The sequence below is a fragment of the Cetorhinus maximus genome, chromosome 22, assembly GCF_964194155.1.
Source record: "Cetorhinus maximus chromosome 22, sCetMax3.hap1.1, whole genome shotgun sequence".
NCBI classification, from domain to species: Eukaryota; Metazoa; Chordata; class Chondrichthyes; order Lamniformes; family Cetorhinidae; genus Cetorhinus; species Cetorhinus maximus.
In genome coordinates this window covers 56,331,646-56,357,365 of record NC_135900.1, presented here as the reverse complement: position 1 = coordinate 56,357,365, position 25,720 = coordinate 56,331,646, and the positions used below count along the sequence as shown (strand labels likewise).

At 42.7% G+C, this 25,720-nt stretch overlaps 1 protein-coding gene across 5 annotated transcripts in view; it reads right to left on the bottom strand.

Moving 5' to 3' along the window:
* The window catches only part of LOC144696719 (uncharacterized), a 132,954-nt gene that overhangs the window by 89,449 nt on the left and 17,785 nt on the right, over positions 1 to 25,720 (bottom strand). For all 5 annotated transcript variants that reach the window (XM_078568361.1, XM_078568363.1, XM_078568362.1 and 2 more), the window contains exon 2: positions 3,259 to 3,382. The gene's annotated coding sequence lies outside the window, so the exon portion shown is untranslated. The remainder of the gene's footprint in view (positions 1 to 3,258; positions 3,383 to 25,720) is intronic.

The following is a 25,720-nucleotide window of genomic DNA, read 5'->3' as shown; positions in this document are numbered from 1 at the left end:
GATGCTTGGTTACTAAAAAGACCTGGGGCCCAGATTAAGATTTACAGATAAGGTGAAACATGTTCACAGCTGAAAACAAAGGTAGGAGCAGCTGAGCATCTGTGGACAGATCATCTTTTTTTATTCGTTACTGTGATTTGGGCATCACTGGCAAGACCAGCATTTGTTGCCCACCCATAATTGCCTCTGAGAAGGTGGTGGTCAGCCGCCTTGTTGAACTACTGCAATCCGTGCTGTAGGAACACCCAAAGTTCTGTTAGAAAGGGAGTTCCAGGGTTTTGACCCAGTGAAGGAACAGCAATTTCCAAATCAGGATGGTATGCAACTTGGAAGGGGAAAATGGTGGTCTTCCCATGTAACTGCTGCTCTTTGTCCTTCTAGGTGCTACAGGTTGCTGGTTTGGAAGGTGCTGTTGAATGAGCCTTGGTAAGTTGCTGCAGTGCATCTTGCAGAAGGTACACACTGCTGCCACTGTGCATCGGTGGTGGAGGGAGTGAATATTTAAGGTGGTGGATGGAGTGCCAATCAAGTGGGCTGCTTTGTTCTGGATGGTGCAGAGCTTCTTGAGTGTTGTTGGAGGCTGCATTCATCCAGGCAAGTGGCGAATATTCCATCACCCTCCAGTGGACAGGCTCTGGGGAGTCAGGAGGTGAGTTGCTCTCCACAGGATTCCCAGCCTCTGGCCTGCTTTTATAGCCACAGTATTTATATGGCTGATCTAGTTCAGTTTCAGGTTAATGGTAACTCCCAGGATGCTGATAGTGCAGGATTCAGCAATGGTGATGCCACTGAATGTCAGAGGGGAGGAGGGGATGGTTAGATTCTCTTAGGTGGTCATTGCCTGGCACTTGGTGCGGCGCGAATGTTGTCACTTATCCGCCCAACCCTGAATATGGTCCAGGTCTTGCTGCATATGGACACGGACTGCTTCAGTATCTGAGGATCACGAATGCTGAACATTGTGCAATCATCAGCAAACATCCCCACTTCTGACCTTATGATAATGGGAAGGTCATTGATGAAGCAGCTGAAGATGGTTGGGCCTAGGACACTACCCTGAGGAACTCCTGCAGTGGTGTCATGTGGCTGAGATGATTAACCTCCAACAATCACAACCATCTTCCTTTGTGCTGGGTATGACTCCAACCAGTGCAGAATTTTCCCCGAGTCTTATTGACTCCAGTTTTGCTAAGGCTCCTTGATGCCACACTCAGTCAAATGCTGCCTTGATGTCAAGGGAAGTCACTCTCTCACCTCAAGTTCAGCTCTTTTATCCATGTTTGGACCAAGGATGTATGTAATAAGGTCAAGAGCCTAGCAAAACCACTCTCTCTTTCTGTCCAAAAACTGAGAGGGGTCTCAGAAACAAAAGGTTGCAGCTGGTGTGGTCAGCAGAGAGGAGAGGGCTGTTACTCCTCTGCAAGCCATCAGGCAGAATAGGAGGAGTAGGCCATTTGGCCAATCAAGCCTGCTCTGTCATTCAATTAGATCATGGCTAACAGCTGGTAACAGCTGTGAATAAGTAGAGGTATAAATGCAGAGATTAGACAAGCATGTAGCAAAAGCAGATTTTAATGGGGAATTTTAACTTTCATATAGATTGGGATAGACTGACTAGCACATCAGAAAAATAGTGAATTTCTTGAGTGTGTCCGAGAAAGTTTTCCGCAACAACGTGCATTAGAACCAACAAGGCGTCATGCTAAGTTCCCGTTTTAAGTTGCTTCATTCAGCGTCATTGCACTTTAGCGTCGCAAATAACGAGACCAGCATGCGCACCTGACGTCGGAATTTCCAATTTAGCATTGTTTCATGCTGGGGCTGGTGTAGTGTCGCATGATCCAATCACTGTCATTTTGGAGTGGTCTCACCCACTCACCAATTCTTCCCGCTCAGCTCCTATTTCTCCCTCACTCACTGCCTTCTTTCAAGCCCTTGCTCACAGTGAACGTTTGGGAGGGGCTGGCAGCAGACGGGAGGTTTGGCAAACTGGAGAGAGAAGCAGCTGGCAGGAGGCAAGTAGAAAGAATTAGCATTTAAAATATTTTTGAATTTATTTGATTTTTAACGTTATTTCATTTACAAATATAGGAATGTAGGCATGTACAGTATTTCAACTTACAGGGTATAATGTTTGAATTTTTTTCTAATGAGAAAGGTCCTACAGAAGCCAACTACAGCTTTTACATTAGCTGTAATCCAATTCACTCAAAATTATTTTGAAGTTTCACTTTTCAGCAACAAAACTGCAGAGTTAAGCAAGGAATTACAATATTAGATTCAGTAACCATTCACATTTAGTTAACAGCCTAACAGAGCAGAGAATCATCTGATAGTGATTCTAACATGTTCAAATTCAATGTAGTATTTGAAAGGGAGAAACACGAAGCAGCTACTAGGATTCTAGGCTCAGGCAAGGACGACTTCAGTGGGATGAAACAGAGACTGTCCACAATAAAGCGGATTAAATAACAGAAGATAAGTGGGAGGTATTGAAAACAGTGTGTGCAAAATAACTTGTTTATACCCCTCAAGGGCAAGAGCTTTGTAAAAGCCAATATAAAACTAAAAGAAAAAAAAATACAAAAATGTGAAAAGCAGCCAATGGGACAGATACAAAGAACTGCAAAACTGATAGTGCTGTAAAGAAAAGGATATCAAAATCAACAAAAAAGCACGCCACAATTATATTGGGAAATAGAGGGTGGCCAGGAGCAATGTGGCCCCTTGAAAAGTGATACCATCGATGAAAATAAGGAAATGATAGACATGTTGAATAATTACTTTGCATTAGCATTTAGAGTCAAGGAAGAGGTCAGCATGTCAGACATCCCAAGCAAACTAACATTGAATCTTCAAAATTAATGCCAGCAAAATAACAGTAATGAAGAAAGTAATGGCTCCTTTAGACTGGAAATGTGTGCATATCACACTGCCAAGAAAGGTGAGAGGAATCTAGGGAATTGCAGACTAGTTCGCCTAACATCTGTTGTCAGGAAATTACTAGAGTTAATAATTAAGGATAGGGTGACTGAACATCTTGAAAATTCAGCTCATCAGTGAGAGCCATCACAGATTTATAAAGAGGTGGTCATGCTTCACTAATCTAATCAAACTTTTTTTGAACAGGTGACTGAAATAGTGGACAGTAGAATGTCTATGTTATATTTATATGTGCGTCAAGAAGGCATTTGATAAAGTCCCTCAGAGATTGAAGGCCAAAGTTGAAGTTCATGGAATAGCAAGCAAATTATTGACCTGGTTAGGAGATTGGCAGGAGAGAGCCTAGGGATAATGGGTAATTGGCAGATCGCAACTAGTGGTGTCCCACAAGTGTTTTGGGGCCTCAACTGTTCATTGTACAGAATGCTGGTCTTGATGCCTAGAGGATAGAATACAAAGGATAAGAAGCTCTGCTTCAGAACAAAGCCCTGTCAGACCACATCTAGTACCTGAGCAGTTTCAGGAGATAGGGTTCAATTATGAGAAGCAATTGCACAAACTAGAGTTGTATTCCCTTGAATTTAGAAGGTTAAAGGTGATCTCAAGAGGGCAGAAGATGAAGAAACTTTTTCTGGTTGGGAATTCTAGGACTCAGTTGCATGGTCTAAAAATTAGAGTCAAGCCTTTCACAATACAAATTAAGAAACACGGAAAGTGACAGAAGCTTGGAACTCTCTTCCATAATGGTAATTGATGCCGAGTCAATTGTTAATTTTAAATTAGAGATGGATAATTTTTTGTAGTCAAAAGGTATTAAGAGATATGGAGCTAACTTGGATGTAAGCAGTTTGGTTGCAGATCACCTACAGTCTCAAATGAATGGTGGAATAGCTGATAGGGTTAAATGGCCTACTTAGGGGATAAATCGAAGATAGGCACTTAATTTCCAATAGATTATGGATTCTGGAAGTTCAGAGGATGTCATTTTATTAGGGCAAAAGCATTCCAATTTGTACCTATATCCTCCAAGAGGTTTTAAATTCTAATGCAATTTTAATAATTATTTTCTTTTGTCACAAAATGTCTAATTTCATGATTCATATGTTTTAGGAGTAAAACTTATATTTAATAATTCAATCCAAAACTAAGATGAATGCAAACTCCTGCTGAGAATCTGGTAAACAGACCCTAAGTAATTGCCAAAGGACGAACATAAGAACATAAAAAAGTAGGCTATTCTGCCCCTCGAGCCTGCTCCACTGGTCAATACGATCATATTTGATTTGATGTGGCCTTAATTCCATTTTCCTGCCTGTCCCCCCATACCTCTGACTTCCTTGTCAATCAAAAATCTGTCTAACTTTGCCTTGACTGACCCAGCTTTAACCGCTTGCCGGGGAAGAGAATTCCAAACACTGACAAACCCTTGGAAAAGAAATTCCTCATCGCAGTCTTAAATGGGAGTCCCCTTATTTGAAACTGTGCCCCCTAGTTCTAGATTCTCCCATGAGGGGAAGCATCCTCTTAGCATCTACCCTGTCAAGCCCCCTCAGCAGCTTGTGTTTCAATGAGATCACACCTCATTCCTCTACATTCCAATGAGTATAGGCCCAACATGTCCAACATTTCCTCATAAGACACCCTTTCATCCCAGGAATCAGCCTAGCGAATTCTTCTCTGAACTGCCTCCAATTCAAGTATATCCCTCCTGAAGTAAGGTGGCCAAAACTGCAGTCAGAACCTGGTGCAGTTTCTTCAATGCCATGTACAGATGTTGCAAGACTTCCCTGCTTTTAAAATCCATTCCGCACTGCAAAGGCCAACATTCCAATGCCTTCTTACTTGCTTGACTAGCATGCTGACTTTTTGAGATTCATGTACAACACACCTACGTCCCTCTGTACCATGTTATTCTGCAATCTCTCTCTCTCTCTATTTAAATAATACCCTGCTTTTCTATTCCGACTAAAATGGACAACCTCACATTTCCCCACATTATATTCCATCTGCCAAATTTTTGCCCCTTTGCTTATCACATACATATATAGCTACCTATCTTCATATCAGCAAATTTGGCTACAAAACAGTTGGTTGCTTCATCCAAGTCATTAATATAGATCAAGTAGTTGAAGTGGCAGCACTGATGATTTTTAAAATTCATTCACAGGATGTGGGCTTTGCTGGCTGGGCCAGCATTTATTGCCCATCCCTAGTTGCCCTTGGGAACATGGTGGTGAGCTGCCTTCTTGAACTGCTGCAGTTCGTGTGATGTAGGTACACCCACAGTGCTGTTAGGAAGGATGTTCCAGTAATTTGACCCAGCAATAGTGAAGGAACGGCGATACATTTCTAAGTCAGGATGGTGAGTGATTTGGAGGGGAAATTCCAGAGTGGTGTTCTTCCCATCTATCTGCTGCCCTTGTCCTTCTAAATGGTAGTGGTCGTGGGTTTGGAAGGTGCTGGTGAAGGAGCTTTGGTGAATTCCTGCAGTGCATTTTGTAGATGGTACAACCTGCTGCTACTGTGCTTATGTAGTGGAGGGAGTGAATGTTTGTGGATAGAGTGCCAATCAAGTGGGCTGCTTTGTCCTGGATGGTGTCAAACTTCGAGCGTTATGGGAGCTGCACTCGTCCAGGCAAGTGAGGAGTATTCCACTGCATTCCTGACTTGTGCCTTGTAGACGGTGAACAGGCTTTGGGGAGTCAGGAGAGGAGTTACTCGACACACAACTCCTAGCCTCTGACCTGCTCTTGTAGCCACAGTATTTATACGGCTAGTCCAGTTCAGTTTCTGGTCAATGGTAAACCCTCAGGGTGTTGATAGTGGAGGATTTGGTGATGCTAATACCATTGAACATCAAGGAGTGATGGTCGGATTCTCTCTTGGTCATTGCCTGACACTTGGGCTGACAAGTGGCAAGTAACATTCGCGCAACATAAGCTTGGATATTGTCCAGGTCTTGTTGCATTTGGACATGGGCTGCTTCAGTATTCGAGTTGTCATGAATGATGCTGAACATTGTGCAATCATCAGCAAACATCCCCACTTCTGACCTTATGATAATGGGAAGGTCATTGATGAAGCAGCTGAAGATGGTTGGGCCTAGGACACTACCCTGAGGAACTCCTGCAGTGGTGTCATGTGGCTGAGATGATTAACCTCCAACAACCACAACCATCTTCCTTTGTGCTGGGTATGACTCCAACCAGTGCAGAATTTTCCGATTCTTACTGACTCCAGTTTTGCTAAGGCTCCTTGATGCCACACTCAGTCAAATGCTGCCTTGATGTGAAGGATACTCACTCGCTCACCTCACCTCAAGTTCAGCTCTTTTATCCATGTTTGGACCAAGGATGTCATGAGGTAAGGAGCTGAGTGGCCCTGGCTGAACCCAAACTGGAGGCCAGTGAGTAGACTATTGCTAAGCAAGCGTCGCTTGATAGCACTGATGATTGAGAGTAGAGTGGTGGGGCGATAATTGGCCGGGTTGCATTTGTCCTGCTTTTAGTGTACAGGGCATACCTGGGCAATTTTCCACATAGCCGGGTAGATGCCAGCATTGTAGCTTTACTGGGACAGCTTAGCTAGGGGCACAGCAAGTTCTGGAGCACCAGTGCCTTCAGCCGTTTCTTGATATCATGTGGAGAGAATCGAATTGGTTGAAGACTGGCATCCGTGATGCTGGGGACCTCTGAAGGAGGCCGAGATAAATCATCCACTTATCTTTTGCACTGATGTGCTGGGCTCCTCCATTATTGAAGATGGGGATATTTGTGGAGCCTCCTCCTCCAGTGAGTTGTTTAATTGTCCACCACCATTCACGACTGGATGTGGCAGGACTGCAGAGTTTAGATCTGATCCATTGGTTGTGAGATTGTTTAGCTCTCTCACGCTGCTTATGCTGTTTTGCACACAAGTAGACCTGTGATACAGCTTCACCAGGTTGGCACCTCATTTTTTAGGTATGCCTGATGCTGCTCCTGGCATCCCTTCCTGCACTCTTCATTGAACCAGGGTTGATCCCCTGGCTTGATGGTGATGACAGAGTGGGGGACATGCTGGGCCATGAGGTTACAGATTGTGTTCAAGTACAATTCTGCTGCTACTGATGGCCCACTGCTTCATGAATGCTCAGTCTTGAGTAGCTAGATCTGTTCAAAATCACAGTGGTAGTGCCACACAACACGATGTGAAGGCAGGACTTCGTCTCCACAACGACTGTGCGGTAATCACTCTTACCGATAATGTCATGGGCAGCTGTATCTGCGGTAGGCAGGTTGGTGAGGATGAAGTCAAGTATGTTTCTCCCTCTTGTTGATTCCCTCACCACTTGCCACAGACCCAGTCTAGCAGCTATGTCCTTTAGGACTCGGCCAGTTCGGTCAGTAGTGGTGCTACTGAGCCACTCTTGGTGATGGTCATTGAAGACCCCCACCCAGAGTACATTCTGCACCCTTGCCCTTAGCGTTTCCTCCAAGTGGTGTTCAACATGGGGGAGCACGGATTCATTAGCTGAGGGAGGGCAGTATGTGGTAATCAGCAAGAGGTTTCCTTGCCCATGTTTGACCTGATGCCATGAGACTTCATGGGGTCTGAAGTCGATGTTGAAGACTCCCAGGGCAACTCCCACTGTGCTGCCACCTCTGCTGGGTCTGCCCTGCGGGTGGGACAGGATGGTGGTGTCTGGGACGTTATCTGTAAGATACGATTCTGTAAGGATGACTTTGTCAGGCTGTTGCTTGTCTAGTCTGTGGGAGAGCTCTCCCAATTTTGGCACTCGGCCCCAGATGTTAGTAAGGAGGACTTTGCTGGGTTGACAGTGCCTAGGTTGATGCCAGGTGGTGTCCATCCGGTTTCATTCCTTTTTTATGGCTTTGTAGCGGTTTGATACAACCGAGTGGCTTACTAGGCCATTTCAGGGGGCATTTAAGAATCAACCACATTGCTGTGGGTCTGGAGTCACATGTGGACCAGACCATGTAAGGACAACAGATTTACTTCCCTCAAAGACTTCAGTGAACCATTGGGTTTTTACAACAATTGGCAATGGTTTCATGGTCACCATTAGACTTTCAATTACAGATCTGCCATGGCGGGTTCGAACCTGGTCCCCAGGTTCTCTGGATTACTAGTCCAGTGACAATGCCACTATGCCACCTCCTCCCCTGATCCCTGCAGCACTCCACTAATTACAGTTTGCCAACTGAAAGTGGCCCATTTATCCTGACTATTTCTTGTTAGTTAGCCAAATCCTCTACCCATGCTAATATATCACCTCCCGCAACACCACGTTAATGCTTCCCAAATTGAGGCTAATGGAGAATTTCAGCATTGTGGGGTATGTTTAAATTGAAGGGTTTTTTCAAAAAAAAAAATAAACACTTACCTTTTCACAGGCTTTTTTGGCAGCAGCAATCAGGCCTCATCTGTACATTAGGGCATATCCACCTATATTAAAAAAGGCACAAGGATCTAAAAGGGTCTCGCCGCTGTTAGAACTCAGTCCGAGCTCCACAGAGGCCATCGTTGCCTCAGAGCTCACAACCCCAAAAATCTCGTCCTCCAAGCCCATTGGGATCACGACCCACAATTTAGGAAGCCTTGCCATATGCTCTTAGCTTGTGTGGTAACTTTTTATGTGGCACCTTTTGGAAATCCAAATACACCACATCTGCTGTACCACATTATCCACCCTGCTTGTAACTTCCTCAAAAGAACTCTAATAATTTTGTCAAACACTATTTCCCCTTCACAAAACCATGTTGACTATTAGATTGTATTACGGTTTACTAAACATCCTGCTACAACCACTAAATTGGCTCTAGCATTTTCCCAATGACAGAATCACAGAACGGTCACAGCACAGAAAGCGGCCATTTGGCCCATTGTGTCTGCATAATTTGCCTAGTGCCATTCCCCTGTCTTCTCCCTGCAATCTTGTACATTCTTCATTTCCAGATTTTCAGTCCAATTCTCTTTTGAATGCTTCGATTGAACCTGCCTCCACCACACTCAGGCAGGGCATTTAAGAGCTTAACCACTTGCGTGAAAAAGTTTTTCATGTCACTTTTGCCAATCATTTTAAATCTGTGCCCTCTCACTTGATTCTTTCACAAGTGGGAACAGTTTCTCCCTCTCTCTGTCCAGACCCCTCATGACTTTGAATATCTCTATCAAATCTCCTCTCAGCCTTCTTCTCTTCAAGGTGAAGAGCCCTAACTTCTCCAATCTATCTTCAAGACTGAAGTTCCTCATCTCTGGAACCATCCTTGCGAATCTTTTCTGCACTCTCCCCAATATCTACACATCCTTCCTAAAGTACTTTGCCCAGAACTGGATGCAAACTCCAGTTGAGGACAAACTAGCATCTTATACAAGTCCAGCATAACCTCCTTGCTCTGTACCCTATACCCCTATTAAAGCCAAGGATAATGAATGCTTTATTAAATGCTCTCTCGCAACCTGTCGTGCCACTTTTAATGACTTATGCACATATACGCACACAGGTCCCTCTGCTCCTGAACCCCCTTTCAAATTATACCCTTTATTTTATATTGGTTTCTCCATGTTCTTCCTACTGAAACAAATCACTTTACATTTCTCTGCATTGAACTTCATCTGCTATATACTGCAGTAAGACCCTGGGAGCTCCACTGCACCCCCAGGCCAAAAATCATCCATTAACCACTACTGTTTCTATCACTCAGCCAATTTCATAGTCATGTTGCCAATGTCCCTTTTATTCCATGAGTTATAACTTTACTCAAGTCTGTTGTGCGACATTATATCAAATGCCTTTTGAAAGTCCATGTACACCACATCAACAGCATTGCCGTCATCAACCCTCTGTTAGCTCTTCAAAAACTCCAGCAAGCTAGGTAAACACTATTTTCCCTTAAGAAATCCATGCTGGCTTTCCTTAATCAAACACATTTGTCCACGAGTATTAATTTTGTCCAAAATTACTGTTTCTACAAGTTAAACTGACTGGTCTGTAGTTGTTGGCCTTAGCTTTATATCGTTTTTTGAACAAGGGTATGATATTTGCAATTCACCAGTCCTCTCTCTGGCCCCACGAGTCGAAAGACGACTGAAGCATTATGGCCACTTCCTCCGCAATTTCCAATCTCACTTCCCTCAGTATCTGTGGATGTATTTCATCGGTCCTGGTGCCTTACCAACTTTAAGTATAAACAGCCTATCCAATACCTCATCAATTCTAAACCCTTCTCATGTCAGAATTATCTCCTCTTTCACCATAGCCCAGGCAGCATCATCTTTCTTAGTAAAGACAGCTGAAAAATATTCATTTATACCTAGCTATGTCCTCTGCCTCCATCCATAAATCCTTTTTCGGACCCTAGTCAACCCTACTTCTTTTACCACCTTTTTTTTTTAATATATCTAAAGACAACTTTGGGATTCCCTTTTATGCTGGCTGCAAGTCTCTCTTCACACTCCTTCCTTACTTCTCTTATTTGCACTTGATAGAGCAACTGGGAGTTTGGTGAGTGAGTGGGTCAGTGAAGAGGGGAAGGGGATGCACCTTTCCTTTTCTATCTTTTTCAGCCTCCAGTATTTGGTTCTTACTCAAATGCAGCGAAAGAAGCTGATTGGTGAGTAACTAGTAAATTATGCTACTTATAGTAAAGTTAAGGAATGGCAGGGCAGCTCAGTCAAGCGTAATGTGCATCCTGTGTACGTGGGAAGTCCATGAACGCACCATGTGTTCTAGACAAACATATCTGCAGAAGCTTGAGCTCCAAGTTTCGAAACTCAAGCAGTGGCTGGAGTCGCTGTGGTGCATCTGCAAGGCAGAGAAAGCGCGTTTAGGGAGATGATCACACCACAGGTTAGGAGCATGCAAGTAAAGAGAGAACAGGTGACGACCACCAGGCAGTCTAAGAGAATCAGCCAAGAAGTGCAGGAGTCCCGAGGTGATCTCACTCGCTAACCGGTTTTCCATTTTGGATACTAGTAGGGTGATGATTCCTCAGAGGAGTGCAGCAACAACCAGGTCTATGGCACCATTGATGGCTCAGTTTGCACAGGTGGGGAGAAAGAAGAGTGGAAGAGCAATAGAGAATTCATTAGTTGGGGAACAGACGGGCGTTTCTACGGCCACAGATGTGACTCCAAGGTTACGTTGCCTCCCCAGTGCCAGGAGCAGAGATGTCACAGGGCAGCCACAGAGCATTCTTCTGGGGGAGGGTGAACAGCCAGAGGCCATGATCCACATTGGGACCAACAACATAGGCAGAAAGAAGGGCAAGGTCCTCAAAGCAGATTTTAGGGAGTTGGAAAGAAATTAAAAAACAGGACCTCAAAAACACTAATCTCAGAATTACTCCCAGTGCCATGTGCTAGTGATAGTGAGCATAGGAATAGGAGGATTGGGCGATTGAACATGTGGCTGGAGAATTGGTGTAGGAGAGGGGGCATCAGATTTCTGAGGTATTGGGACCAGTTCTGGGGCAGGTGGGACCTGTACGAGGAATACACACTGCGTCTTAGCAGGGCTGAGAATAACATCCTCGCAGGGAGATTTGCTAGTGCTGTTAAGTGAGGGTTTAAATTAGATTGGCAAGGGAGTGCGAACCTGAGAGGGGGCTCAGATTGGAGGGAGGCAAAACTGGTAACAAGTAGAAAAGTAAGTGAAATTAGAAGGCAGACGAAGTGAAGGCAAGCACCAAATAGGATCAGAATACAGAATAATGTTAAAAAGACCAAGTTAAGAGCACTCTATTCAAATTCATTTTCAGCAGTAGATGTTTTGAAGGCACAAACAGAGGTAAATGAGTATGATTTACTTTCCATTAGGGAAATGTGGTTACAGGACGACCAAGGCTGGAAACTGAATATTCAAGGATATTCGTCATTTAGGAAGCACTGGCAAAAAGGACAAGGAGGTGGAGTAGTACTGTTAATAAGGGACAAGATCAGTACCTTTGAGAGAGGGGATCTTAGATGAAACTAGGAAATAGCAAGGGGTAGCAAACATTGCTGGGGGTTGTTTACAGCACACTAAATTGTAATGGTAATGTTGGGCACAATATAAATCAAGAAATTAGAGCAGCATGTAACATGGGTAATTTCAATTTACATATAGGCTAGGTAAACCTAATTAGCACCAATTCTGCCGGGAATGAATTCCTGGAGTGTGTAGCAATGGCTTTCTGGAGCAGTACATTGAAGAGCCAACTAGGGATCGGGCTATTTTAGAATTAGTATTATGTAACGAGAAAGGGCTAATTAATAACCTCATTGTAAAGGAGCCTTTAAGAAATAGTGACATTAATATGATAGTGTAAAATTCTGAGTTTGAAAGTAAGAGTTCATTCTGAAACTAGGGTCTAAAATCTGAACAACAGAAACTATGAAGATATGAGGGGCAAGTTGGCTATGACAGATTGAGAAATACACAAAAATCTGACAGTACACAGGCAATGGCTAGCATTTAAAGTATTACATGGTCTACAATATATTTCCTCTAAGAAACAAAAGCCCAAAAGGAAAGTTGAATCAACTGCGATTAAAAGTTATAGATTGCTTTAGATCAAAGGAAGTGGCTTTTAAGGTTGCCAGAAAAAGTGGTAAGCAACTTAGAATTCAGCAAAGGAGCACCAAAAGCTGGTTAAAAAAAAATATATGAAATGCAAACTAGCAAGAAGCAAAGACAGATTGTAAAAACATATTTCCATTATGAAAAGGAAAATATTAGCAAGTATAAATGTGGGTCTATTACAGGCGGAGACAGGAGAATTTATAATAGAGAACAGGGAAATGGCAGAGAAACCAAACAATTACTTTGTGTCCGTCTTCACAGAGGAAAATACTGAAGAAATTTCCTAGAAATACTCGGGGACCAAGGGGCTTTTGAAGATGACGAACTAAAAGAAATCAGAGGTAATACTGGAAAAATTAACTGGATTGAAGGTTGATAAATCCCCTGGACCTGATGAGCTACAACCCAGATTGTTGAATGTGGTGGCTATAGGGATAGTGGATGCATTGGTGGTTATCTTACAAAATTCTATAGGTTCTAAAAAGATTCCTGCTGACTGGAATGCAGCAAGTGTAACCCCACTATTTAAGAAGGGATGGAGAGAAAACTGAGCTACAAACCTGTTATTTTGGCATCAATAGTAGGGAAAATGTTAGAATCTATAATAGAGGCTGTGATAACTAGAAAACAATGATATGATTGGCAGAGTCAATGTGGATCTATGAAAGGGAAATCATGGTTGACAAACCTGTTAGGAGTTTTTTTTTGAGAATATTGCTTGTAGCATAGATATACAGGAGAACCAGTGGATGTGATGTATTTGAATTTTCAAAAGACTTTTGATAAGGTCCCACACAGGAGGTTTGTAAACAAAATTAGAGCACATGGGATTTGGGGTAATGTATTAGAATAGATTGCGAATTGATTAACAGACAGAAAACAGTGGGGATAAATAGATCATTCTCAGGATGGCAGGCTGTTATTAGTAGGGTACTGTCTCTGTGAACAGCTGTAGTCCAAGCACCATCTATAGAAATGATTTGGATGTGGGGACCAAATGTAATATTTACAGATTTGCTGATAATAAACTAGGTGGGAATGTAAGTTGTGAGAAGGGTGCAAGAAGGCTTCAAGGGGATTTGGACAGGCTAAGTTAATGGGCAAAAAAGTAAAAGGTTATCCACTTTGGTAGAAAAAACAGAAAGGCAGAATATTTCTTAAATGATGAGGTTGTGAAGTGTTGATGGCCAAAGACATTACTCACAATAAAAGAGGTTGTGGTGGAAGAATTAATCCAGGCAGGTCTCTTGGTTAAAGCTGGTTTATTTCCAAGACAACTGCTCAGCGCTAGCTTCCTAGTAGCTTCCACCCAAAGTGTTCCAGCTGTACCGTTTTATTCTATTCAGTTGGGATAATTAATGCCCATCATCTGTTTAACTACCAATTGGTTTTAACAAGGTGATTGCCATATTAACAGATTCCCTTCATTTCAAATTAAAACTAAAAAAAAATAACACTTTATTTTCAACAAACAGAAGGAAATAATGTCACGAACTTCCACGTTTATAATTTCCAAATTTCTTTTGCCACATAAATACACACAATTATAAAACAAAAACAATTTTTTTTCATTGCATCATTATAAGACTCTTCCAACACTTAATTTTTTTTAGAGCAGGCACTTCTTTTTGTAAAACAGTCTGACACAGTAAAACAGTAAAACTTGCACCAACCCATTTTATCTTAGAGATCTCTTATCTTTCTAACATCTCCTTTATGCTGGGAAAAACTCAACAGGTCTCGCAGCATCGACAGAGAAGAAAAAAGTTTTTCCAGGTAATTCTGTTTTGGATTTCCAGCATCCGCAGTTTTTTGTTTTTATCTCCTTTATGCTGGCTAGGCCTATTCGTACTCTTTTTCCCGTGACACTTTTTGTGGAATGAACGTTGTCCCAAAGAGACCGGTTATCAACATAACATTCTATGGGCAAACCTTTCCCACATTGCCCCTTATATAATATTTCTGTCAATATATTGGACAAGTAAACCCCCATATCTAATGCCTCTACTAAGGATAAAGTTTCAGAAGCTAAGGTGCTTTTCACTACCCTTATTTTCTTGGCCTCCCAAGCCAGCGGGCAACATTTATCATTCTCTCCCACCAAGAATATGATGCACCCTGTTGTGCTCAAGTACCCATCTGGAAGACTGGCATGTGAAGCATCACTAAAAAAACAATCAACCTCATATCTTCTGGATCACCCAAGGCTGGAAACTTGAGCACACATCTCTCAGAATTAAATTTTTTTTCAAAAAGTGTTTTATTTGCTCTCAGAACTTGCTCAACTGTAGCATGTTTCATCATGGTACTCAGCTCCAACACATCATAACTAGCGTCAGGCCTAGTCTGAGCGCACAACCAGTTCAACTGCCTAATCAAACTTCTCAACTGTTCCATTTCTTCCTTGGTAGCATGATCCTCTTTTTGTGAGGATCTACCGTGAGTTATTGGGATATAATTAACATTTTCTAGATAAGCTTGTTGATTCAATGTCACTCCTAACTTGCTCTGCTTAATGTCTAAACCTATGTATTTAAAGGCCCCAGAAGCTTGACTTCCAACCTGGAATTCCTTCTTTATCTTCTCAACTACTCATTGTTCAAGTTCTACAGATCCTCCCCACAGGAAATCATCAACATGCATGATAAAGATCCCAGCTAGTTTCTCCTTATGGTACCAGTAGAACATCGCGAGGTTTGCCTTTAACTGAATGCAACCTATTTTCAACAAGACAGGCCTCAAGGAAAAACACCATACTCTTGATGCATCATTCAACCCATAAACACACTTATCAATTTCCATAGCTTTCCTTCTACATCTTTGGGTGGTTTAAAAAAAAACTTCTCTTTGAAACTTCTCCCCCTGTAAAAACACAGCCTTTATGTCAATCGATTTGCACTTTCCCTGCAGTAGGCGAGTCCACTCTGACTCCTGATCTCCTAGTCTCTCTGCATAGCCTCGGGCTACTAATCTCGCTTTGGCCTTTGGTCTGGGAGTATCTTATCTGTACAGATCCATCTGTGAGATAAAGCTGGCTGTCCTCTGTCAGGTGTTTCAGAATTACTCCAAATTCCTTCCAACTTTAACTCTTTCCCATTTGGCTTCCTTTATCTGCTTACTTTCCAATTTATTAGCAGCTACTAGAATCTCTGTCATAAGGACTTCTATTTCTATCGAGACTGCTAGCTTGCTCTCTAGTCTTCCTTGTTAAGCTACGGCCTCTACTTACATTCCTCTCCCTTTCTGGACTGCTACTATATGATCGTCCTCCCATGCAAACAGAACTCCGTTCGCAAGTCCGTGATCTTTTTCTAGGGCCATGGCCACTTTCTGGCCCACTGTCAGAACTCATACTGCACTTTGAGTTTCCACATCTTGATCTCGGTTTGCCAATCGATAGGTTGTCTCCTGTCCTTCATCCTGCATATTTAGCCAATGTTTGTATTTACCAGTGGCGTTTCTTGCACTCCCTATGAAGGTGGCATCTCTCCACTTCCTGGTCCCTTCTGGCATGTATGTTACCTTTGTCCCTACTTTGGGTAGTTGCTCTTTTGGACAAATAGCGATGTCCTGTGCGTCAGTATTACTTTGTTCATAGTCAGTCAACCCTGTATCTGCCATTGTCTGCTCCTCGTAACTACCCAGTGTATGTGAAGTGCATGGTGCCTCCTCGCGTTCTATGTTCTGTTCAGAACCTGTAAAGGTATAGTCAGTACCAATTAACCGTGAAGAATGTACCCTAACAGTTTGATTACCATGTTGAACAATTACTACTTCCCCATCACTCCCTAATTACCTTGCCAGGTCCTTTCCACTCTTTCTAGCCTTCCCTTTAATAATATACCATGTCTCCTTGCCTAAACTGTATTCCTGATGGTCTTATATGATGCCATAGGGCACACCGAATTTTCTCCGAAACCTCAGCTTTAAATGAAAACTTTTCTGCCCACATGCAAAGCGTTCAGATGAGCAGAAAAGGTAGAGCTAATGCTATTCCCTTCTAGAGCAGGGGAGCATTTGACAACACCAAAGGTAACTTTGGATTCCTTCCATACACCAACTGATACAGACTGTACCCCCCAGCCATTTGCAGAGAGTTCTTTGCATGCACCGCCCATGCTAGCGCCGTTTGCAGTTTACAACCTGGTTGATCAGCTAATATTTTATGTAACATGTCATCCATTACTGCATGGTTTCTTTCACAAAGACCATTACTAAAAGGGCTCTCAGCTACAGTGTGCATAACTATGATTAAATTTTCGCACATATCTCAAAATTCCTCATTGGCAAATTCCCCACCATTATCTGTGAGGAACTTCGTTGGTGTTCCTAATCCTGTTCCTACCCATTTCTCCATGACCTTATCGACAATGCTCCTTTTGTCCTTACTATGTATCACAGTGGATAGACTAAATCTGGTTGCCATATCTATGAAGTGAAGTAAAAAGATACCCCTATCCTTGTCCCAAACTTTCAAGTCCATTGCCACTGCATCGTTAAACTCCCTGGCTAGTGGCAAGCTCATAACAGGTCGCGATGGTGTCTTGCAATATTTAAGGCAAATTTCACACTGACTCGTTCAATAAGATCATCATATCCTTTATCGACCACTCACACATCTCAAAGCAGAGTCTTCAGTTTCTGTGGCACCAGATGTGCAAACTGTCTATGTAATTTGCAAATGATCATCTTTTTTTCCACCAAATTCTCATTCTCAGCAGTTAACAAGGCTTCATGAACTTCTTGATAAGAGATCGCAGGCTTCCTTAGTGGCAAGCAGTAACGGCCTGACTGAGTTAAGTTAGAGATCCACATTTTTCCCAAACATGACTGCTCTATCATTCTTCATATCTAGCGTCATCGGAGCCTTCATCTCAGATTGACTCAACAATAGTGGTATCTCACTAGAAACATCAGTAGTGACAAATAGATTGATCCCTGCTATCTTACAAGGGAGGACCACTTGTTTGCAGGATGTTAATGTATTGTCATCTCCGAACCAGAAGCAGGTAGAACTTTCATACTCCTTGATCTTCTGCCGGTCTACCGCATCGCGACACTCCAGATAGCAATTAAGCCAGTCCATGCCGCACACTGCAGAAGTGCACCAACTGTCTAGAACTGCACAGTTGAAGGAATCTACCATCAAGATACTCATCACTGGATTCAAACTCAGTGATCAATAGAATGCCATCATGGCAGTCACTATCATCATTTTCAGTTTCAGATGAATCTGTCTTGTGGGTCACTTCAAAAACACGATTCCTTCACGGTGGGAAGTTCATTGCTTAATGATACTGGGAATCACACCGCAAACACTGATTAACCATTCCCCGTGCATTTTTTGGGTTTAAACGCCTACGGTCACCATCCCAGGCATGCTTTTTGTCCCGACTCTCAAATTGGCTAGAGTTACGACAATTTTCAGACCTCGTCATTAACCCCATCTTTGTATTGGAATCACAGAATCTCAGTGCAGAAGAGGCTCTTCGGCCCATCGAGTCTGCACCGACACGTGAGAAACAACTGACCTACCTACCTAATCCCATTTACCAGAACTTGGCTCATAGCCTTGAATGTTATGACGTGCCAAGTGCTCATCCAGGTACTTTTTAAAGGATGTGAGGCAACCCGCCTCCACCACCCTCCCAGGTAGCGCATTCCAGACCGTCACCACCCTCTGGGTAAAAAGGATTTTCCTCACATCCCCCCTAAACCTCCTGCCCCTCACCTTGAGCTTATGTCCCCTTGTGACTGACCCTTCAACTAAGGGGAACAGCTGTTCCCTATCCACCCTGTCCATGCCCCTCATAATCTTGTACACCTCGGTCAGGTCACCCCTCAGTCTTCTCTGCTCCAACAAAAACAACCCAAGTCTATCCAACCTCTCTTCGTAACTTAAGTGTTTCATCCCAGGCAACATCCTGGTGAATGTCCTCTGCACCCCCTCCAGTGCAATCACATCCTTCCTATATTGTGGCTGTTGGGGGAAAATTAAAAATACTAAAAAGCACACAGTAAGAATTTGCTGAACATACTTAAAATCTCCAAGCAGCCATGGATGCTAAATCTATTGACAGCTGAGGGTAAGCAGATTGACACTGCACACAAAGGGGCTTTGAGTTTTGTGAGATTTGCACAGTTTCAAGAGATGAGCTAATGCCCAGGCACAGGCAGAACCATTCAAGTGGTCCAATGGTGCGTTGAAGCCTTTAGGCTGGACTGGAGATAAAACATAACAAAGTTAGATTAGGTATACTCCTCTCTCAGATAGGGATGGGGCAAATGGTTTAGCTTAGATATGGGAGGACATACATGGACAAAGATGAAACACAAACAGTCCTGAGTTGAGAACCAAGGTCTTTGCGTTTGTGTTTTAATTTTGATTGGATAATATAATTATGTATACACCCTTTAGAATAAATGGTGAGCAAAATCACATGTTTATGTACTCAATAGGATAGTTTTAACATGATACCTGTGTGCCGGTTACCGATTGGATATATTCAAATGTACTCAAATGTATTGTGATAGGAAAAAGTACAAAAGTAATGAAATGTAATCAATCTGGGAGCTGGGTCTTCATTCTTAGGAATGATTGTGGCTCCCTTGCATATGCTTGAATAAAACCGGTTAAAAGGAAGCCTGAGTCTCTGTGGTCACTATGTGATCGGGGATTGTAACTTCTCTTCAACTGGCCTATGTGGTAGTTGCTGGATTGGAGGGAGTACCCTCTTCAGTGGTGACCAGAACTGCACACAGTACTCCAGCTGTGGCCTCACCAAGGTTCTATACAACTCCAACATGACCTCCCTACTTTTGTAATCTATGCCTTGATTGATAAAGGCAAGTGTCCCATGTGCCATTTTCACCACCCCACTAACATGCCCCTCCGCCTTCAGAGGTCTGTGGACACACACGCCAAGGTCCCTTTGTTCCTCAGAACTTCTTAATGTCACGCCGTTCATTGAATACTTCCTTGTCAAAGTACTCCTTCCAAAGTGCATCACCATACACTTTTCAGGGTTAAATTCCATCTGCCACTTATCTGCCCATTTGACCATCCCGTCTATATCTTCCTGTAGCCCAAGACACTCAACCTCACTGTTAACCACCCGGTCAATCTTTGTGTCATCCGCAAACTTACTAATCCTACCCCCCACATAGTCATCTATGTCGTTTATATAAATAACAAACAATAGGGAACCCAGCACAGATCCCTGTGGTACGCCACTGGACACTGGCTTCCAGCCACTAAAGCATCCTTCTGTCATCACCCTCTGTCTTCTACAACTAAGCCAATTTTGAATCCACCTTATCAAATTACCCTGTATCCCATGTGTATTTGCCTTCTTTATAAGTCTCCTATGTGGGACCTTGTCAAAGGCTTTGCTGAAATCCATGTGAAGTACATCAACTGCACTACCCTCATTCTACATATCTGGTCACCTCCTCAAAAAATTCAATCAAATTTGTTAGGCATGACCTCCCTCTGACAAAGCTATGCTGACTATCGCTGATCAAACCTTGCCTCTCCAAGTGGAGATAGATTCTCTCCTTCAGAATTTTCTCCAATAGTTTCCCTACCACTGACACGTGAGTCACTGGCCTGTAGTTCCCTGGCTTATCTCTACAACCCTTCTTAAATAGCGGAACCACATTAGCTGTTCTCCAGTCCTCTGGCACCTCCCCCGTGGCCAGAGAGGAATTAAAAATTTGGGTCAGAGCCCCTGCGATCTCCTCCCTTGCCTCCCTCAGCAGTCTGGGACACAAATCATCTGGACCTGGAGATTTTTAAGCCTGCCAACACCTCCAATAACTTGTCACTCCCTATATCAATTTGCTTAAGAACCTTGCAGTCTCTCTCCCCGAGTTCAATACCTTCATCATTATTCTCTTGGGTGAAGACGGATGTGAAGTATACATTCAACACTCTAGCGATGTCATCTGGCTCCACCCATAGACTTGCCCCCTTGGCCCCTTATGGGCCCTACTCTTTCCCTGGTTATCCTCTTCCCATTGATATACTTACAGAATATCTAGGATTTTCCTACTTTTATCAGCCAGAATCTTCGTCTAATATTTGGTCGACTGCGAAATTCGGTCACCATTGAATCCTCTATCTTTTGTTTTACAGCACAGTTGTTCGCATTTGCTAAAAGAGTGGCAGGGAACGACTGTTTCCCCAGAAATTTTTTTTGAGCAACAGCCATTTGATCTAAGAGATTCTTTCCCCCGGAACTGAACCCCTGTTAGTACTAAAAGACTATCAACATGGGAAATGCGAGCACAGTCCAGTAATTTAAATGCCAATACCGATTCTGGAATTTCAAGTTCAAATCGCTATAGTCCCCTGTACCATTTATCAAAATCCATGATATATTCTTCCATGGACTGATCATCTGATTTCCTAAACCTATCAAAAGATCGTCCAAGCTTCAGACGCTTCCAATAACTCATCCTTTTTGTAGAACTTATCCAAAAATTGTATCAGACGGTTTAATCCCTCTCCATGATCCAAATCATCCACTTCCCACTCTGAAAATACTTTACTTCTTATCTTACTTTTGGCTGGTAACGATAACGCCAAAGCCATACCTTGCTTCTTCCGGGGTATAGCAATAACCCGGGTCCACATTTCAACTTCAGTCTTCCATTGCTGATTAGGTTCAGAGTCAGAAAAAATTGGTGTATAGTTAAAGCTTGCAATTTTGCACTGTCCTTCTGCCATTCCGTAACTTAAATTGTTAGCAACAGTACACTTCTTTTCCCTCAGAGGACTGAGACAGAAAGCTTTATATACAGCAATCAATCAGCAAAGCTTAAAGTTCATCCTCTGCTACCATGTTACTCACAATAAGAAGTTGTGGTGGAAGAATTAATCCAGGCAGGTCTCTTGGTTAAAGCTGGTTTATTTCCAAGACAACTCCCCTGTGCTACTAACTTCCTAGTAGCTTCCACCCAAAGTGTTCCAGCTGTACCTTTTTACTCTATTCAGTTGGGATAATTAATGCCCATCACCTGTTTAACTATCAATTGGTTTTAACAAGATGATTGCCTTATTAACAAAGAGACCTGGGTGTCCTTGGTCATGAGTTACCAAAAGCTAGCATGGGGGAAAATGGTATGTTGGCCTTCATCGCAAGGTGATTTGAGTACAAGAGTAAAGATGTCATGCTGCAACTGTATATCGCCTTGGTGAGACCACAACTAGCATATTGCGTAGTTTTGGTCTTATCAAAGGAAGGATATACTTGCCATAGAGGGAGTGCAACTGAGGTTCACCAGGCTGGAATGGTGGGATTGTCTTATGAGGAAAGATTGCAGAAACTGGGCCTGTATTCACTAGAGTTTTGAAGAACAAGAGGTGATCTCATTGAAACCTTCAAAATTCTTACAGGGCATGACATGGTAGATGTGGATAAGAAGTTTCTCTGCTTATCCCCTGATTCTAGACTCACCAGAGTCTCAGAATAAGGGGCTGGCCATTTAAGACTGAGTGAAGAGGAAGCCCTTCACTCAGAGGGTGGTGAAGCTTTGGAATTCTCTACCCCCGAAGGCTGTCAAAGCTTAATCATTGAACATGTTGCAAGATAGAAAATAATAAATTTCTGGATATTAATGACATCAGGGGATATGGGGATACCGCAGGGAAGTGGCGTTTAGATGCTCAGCCACCTACTAAGTGAATGGCAGAGCAAGCTTGACAGGCCGAATGCTCCTGCGCTTATGTTCCTGCTTCTCAATCAAATTTTCTATTTGATGTATCATAAACACACTCTCTCTTCTTTATTTTAAATTCTTTTGTCAATCAGAAGCTCTGGATTTGTTTGCCCTGCATTTCCCTTTTGGAGGAAATATACCGCGATTGTGCCCAAACCTTTTCTTTGAAAGTACAGCTACCAATTTTCCTGACACGTCATGCCACAATGAAGAGGCGTGAGTAAAATCTGAGACCAAAAGAACTCTGCTGACCAAGATCTGCACGATTTGTACAGCTACCAATTTTCCTGCCAATCTTTGACTTCAAATTATTTGACCCAGGTCCGTTCTTACCCCACTGAAGTTGGCTTTGCCCCAAATTAATTATTCTTACTCTGGATTGTTCTTTGCCCTTTTCCAATCAACCTAAACCCTATGACGCAATGATCACTGTCCCCTCAATGTTCTCCTACTGACACATGATCCATCTGGGCCACCTCATTCCCAAGAACCAGGTCTAGTAATGCCTCCTTTCTCATTGGGCTGGAAACACACTGCAGAAAATTTTCCTCAGTACTGGGAACTATAGACCCCCGCTACCCTTTACACTACCACGATCCCAGTCTCTCTCTCTTCAGCTACAATGACCTGAGAGGTCATTGGCGACCATGGACCTTCATGTTAATCTTGCTCCAAAAGTGTGGATCATCTTCGTTGGTTGTACCTTCATCCAGTTTACAAGGCATTTTAAAAGGTCGTTCTTTGTTTACCTCGGTCGCTCCCATCAGAGTCAAAATCACAATTTAATACGAGCCCAAGAAATTACAACTATTTCTTCCTGATCTTGGTCAGCAGAGTTCTTTTGGTCTCAGATTTTACTCACGCCTCTTCATTGTGGCATGACTTGTCCAAGATACCTTCATTATTCACCTCAAAAACCACAACTCTGCAGCCTCAATTTTGCATTGCTTCATTGATCACCCAACACTTGCTTCCGTATGTCAAAATTATTTGGATAATAAGTCCCCCATTATAACTACTCTATGATTCTAGTACCTCTAATTCCCTCGCAAATTTGTTTCTCTATATCCTTCCCACTAGTTTACGGGGAAGCGGTGGCATAGTAGTATTGTCACTAGACTGGTCATCCAGAACCCAGGTGTAACGCTCTGGGGACCATGGCAGATGGTGGAATTTGAATCCAACAAAAAAATCTGGAATTAAAAGTCTAATGGTGACCGTGAGACCATTGCCAATTGTCATAAAAACCTAGAGATAAAAACAAAAAACTGCGGAAGCTGGAAATCCAAAACAAAAACATAATTACCTGGAAAAACTCAGCAGGTCTGGCAGCATCGGCGGAGAAAACCTATCTGGATCACTAATGTCCATTAGGGAAGGAAATCTACCATTCTTACCTGGTCTGGCCTACATGTGACTCCAGACCCACAGCAATGTGGTTGACTCTTAAATGCCCTCTGAACAAGGGCAATTGGGGGTGGGTAATAAATGCTGGATGAGCCAGTGACGTCCACATCCCATGAATGAATACAAAAAAAAATTAGTGGCCTATAGCCCACATCAAGCAATGTAATTATACCTTTTCTTTCTTAGCTCTAGTCAATTAGATTCGCCGTTGGGTCCTCTGGGACATCCTCTTTCTCCAGCATAGCAATTCTCTCCTTAATCAATACTGCCATCCACCTCCTTTTCTTCTTTACCAAATACCCTGAATCCAGGAACATATAATATGGTCCTGCCCTTTTTTGAGCCAGCTCTATTAGCAGCCATTCAGTGACATGGCACCAGAGAGGCAACCCACCATCTTGGATTCATCGCAGAAATATCTGTCTATTCCCCTATCAAATCACTTATCAGTATAGCTCTTCCAGTCTTCCTTGTACCCTCCTGTACAGCCAAGCCACCCGTGGTGGCATGGACATGGCTCTGCCTACACTCCCCAGATGAGCCACCACTCACATTAGCATTCTGAATACTGGTTGAACAGCTGGATGCACTACCTGGCTGCTCCTTTTTGAATACCTGGTGGTCACCCACTCCCTGCATACTCTTAAGCTGCAGGGTGACCACATCTATAAACATGCCACCCACAAAGCAAAGTATGATTAAAAGAATAAAGAGGGAGAAATTGGAGTATGAGACGAAACTAGCAAGGAACACAAAAAGTCAGTAAAAGCTTCTGCAAGTGTATAAAAAAAAGAGTAGCTAAAGTGAGTATTGGTCCCTTAGAGGGTGAATTAACAATGGAAAATGAGGAAAGGGTAGAGGCCTTGAACAAGTATTTTGTAACTGTCTTCACAGCAGGAAACACAAAAAGCATCCTAAGAATAGCTGAAAATCAAAAGAGAGGGAGGAACTTAAAACAATCACTATCAGAGAAAAAGTACTGGGAATACTAATGGGGCTTAAAGCTGACCAGTCCTCTGAACTCGATGACCTGCATCCTGGGGTCTCAAAAGAAGTAGCTGCGGAGATAGTGGATGAATTGGCTGTAATCATCCAAAATTCCTGAAATTCAAGAAAGGTCTCAACAGTTTGGGATATTGCAAATGTAACACCTGTTCAAGAAAGGAGGGAGGAAGGAAGTGGGAAATTACTGACACGCTCAACCTCAAGGTGCACCAAAGTAGCCCCAGCTGTTGCTCAAGTTCCGGGCAGCATCTTGGAGTTCCCAGAATGTGCATTCTAGAGATTGGAACAGCCCTGCCGTTTCTTTATTAGGTAACCTTGCTACTGCTAATAAACCTTACCAATACTAATAAACCTTACGAATACTGATAAATCCAACTTAACGCACCTTACTAGTAGTAGTGATAAACCTTACTTAAAAATGAAAGACAAGATTCACATCTACTCATGTAAGGAGAATAGCTACTCATGGATTACTTAAGTGTAATATTTTTATTGTTTTTAATCTGTCAGTTGTTTAAACTCAGTCCCAAAGCAACAATACCAGCCAATCACCTTACCACTTCTGTGATTTTTGTTTCTGAACGCAGGCTATAACAGCCCCAAACTCACTCACTCTCACGCTGCTTTTATGGCCCCTGTTAAGCTAACAGACATTAGGGCTAAAAACAAAAAGCTAAAAGCTACTGCGGATGCTGGAAATCATTAGGCTAACTGGCCTATAGTTTCCTGCTTTCTGTCTCCCTCCTTTCTTGAGTGGGAAGGAGTGAAGAGCTGTGGCACACCTCAATTTGGTCCCAGTATTGAAGGAAACCTCAAAATCCTGATAAGTACAGGGAACTCTTGGGTGAAAATAACAGTAGGTTGGGGAGTGACCCGTTGAGATTGGAGAGATTAAGCAATAAGCGTTTCTGAAATTTTAAGTTAATTGTACTAGCTTTTAAAAAAGTTCTTGTGCAGTAAAAGTTATTTGTTTAAAACATGAAACCTTATGGCTGAATTCTTTCAGTTAATAACTGGGAGTTTGAATTTCTTCTTAAAAGTTAAAACATTTTAAACAAAAGCTTTTACTGTACAAGA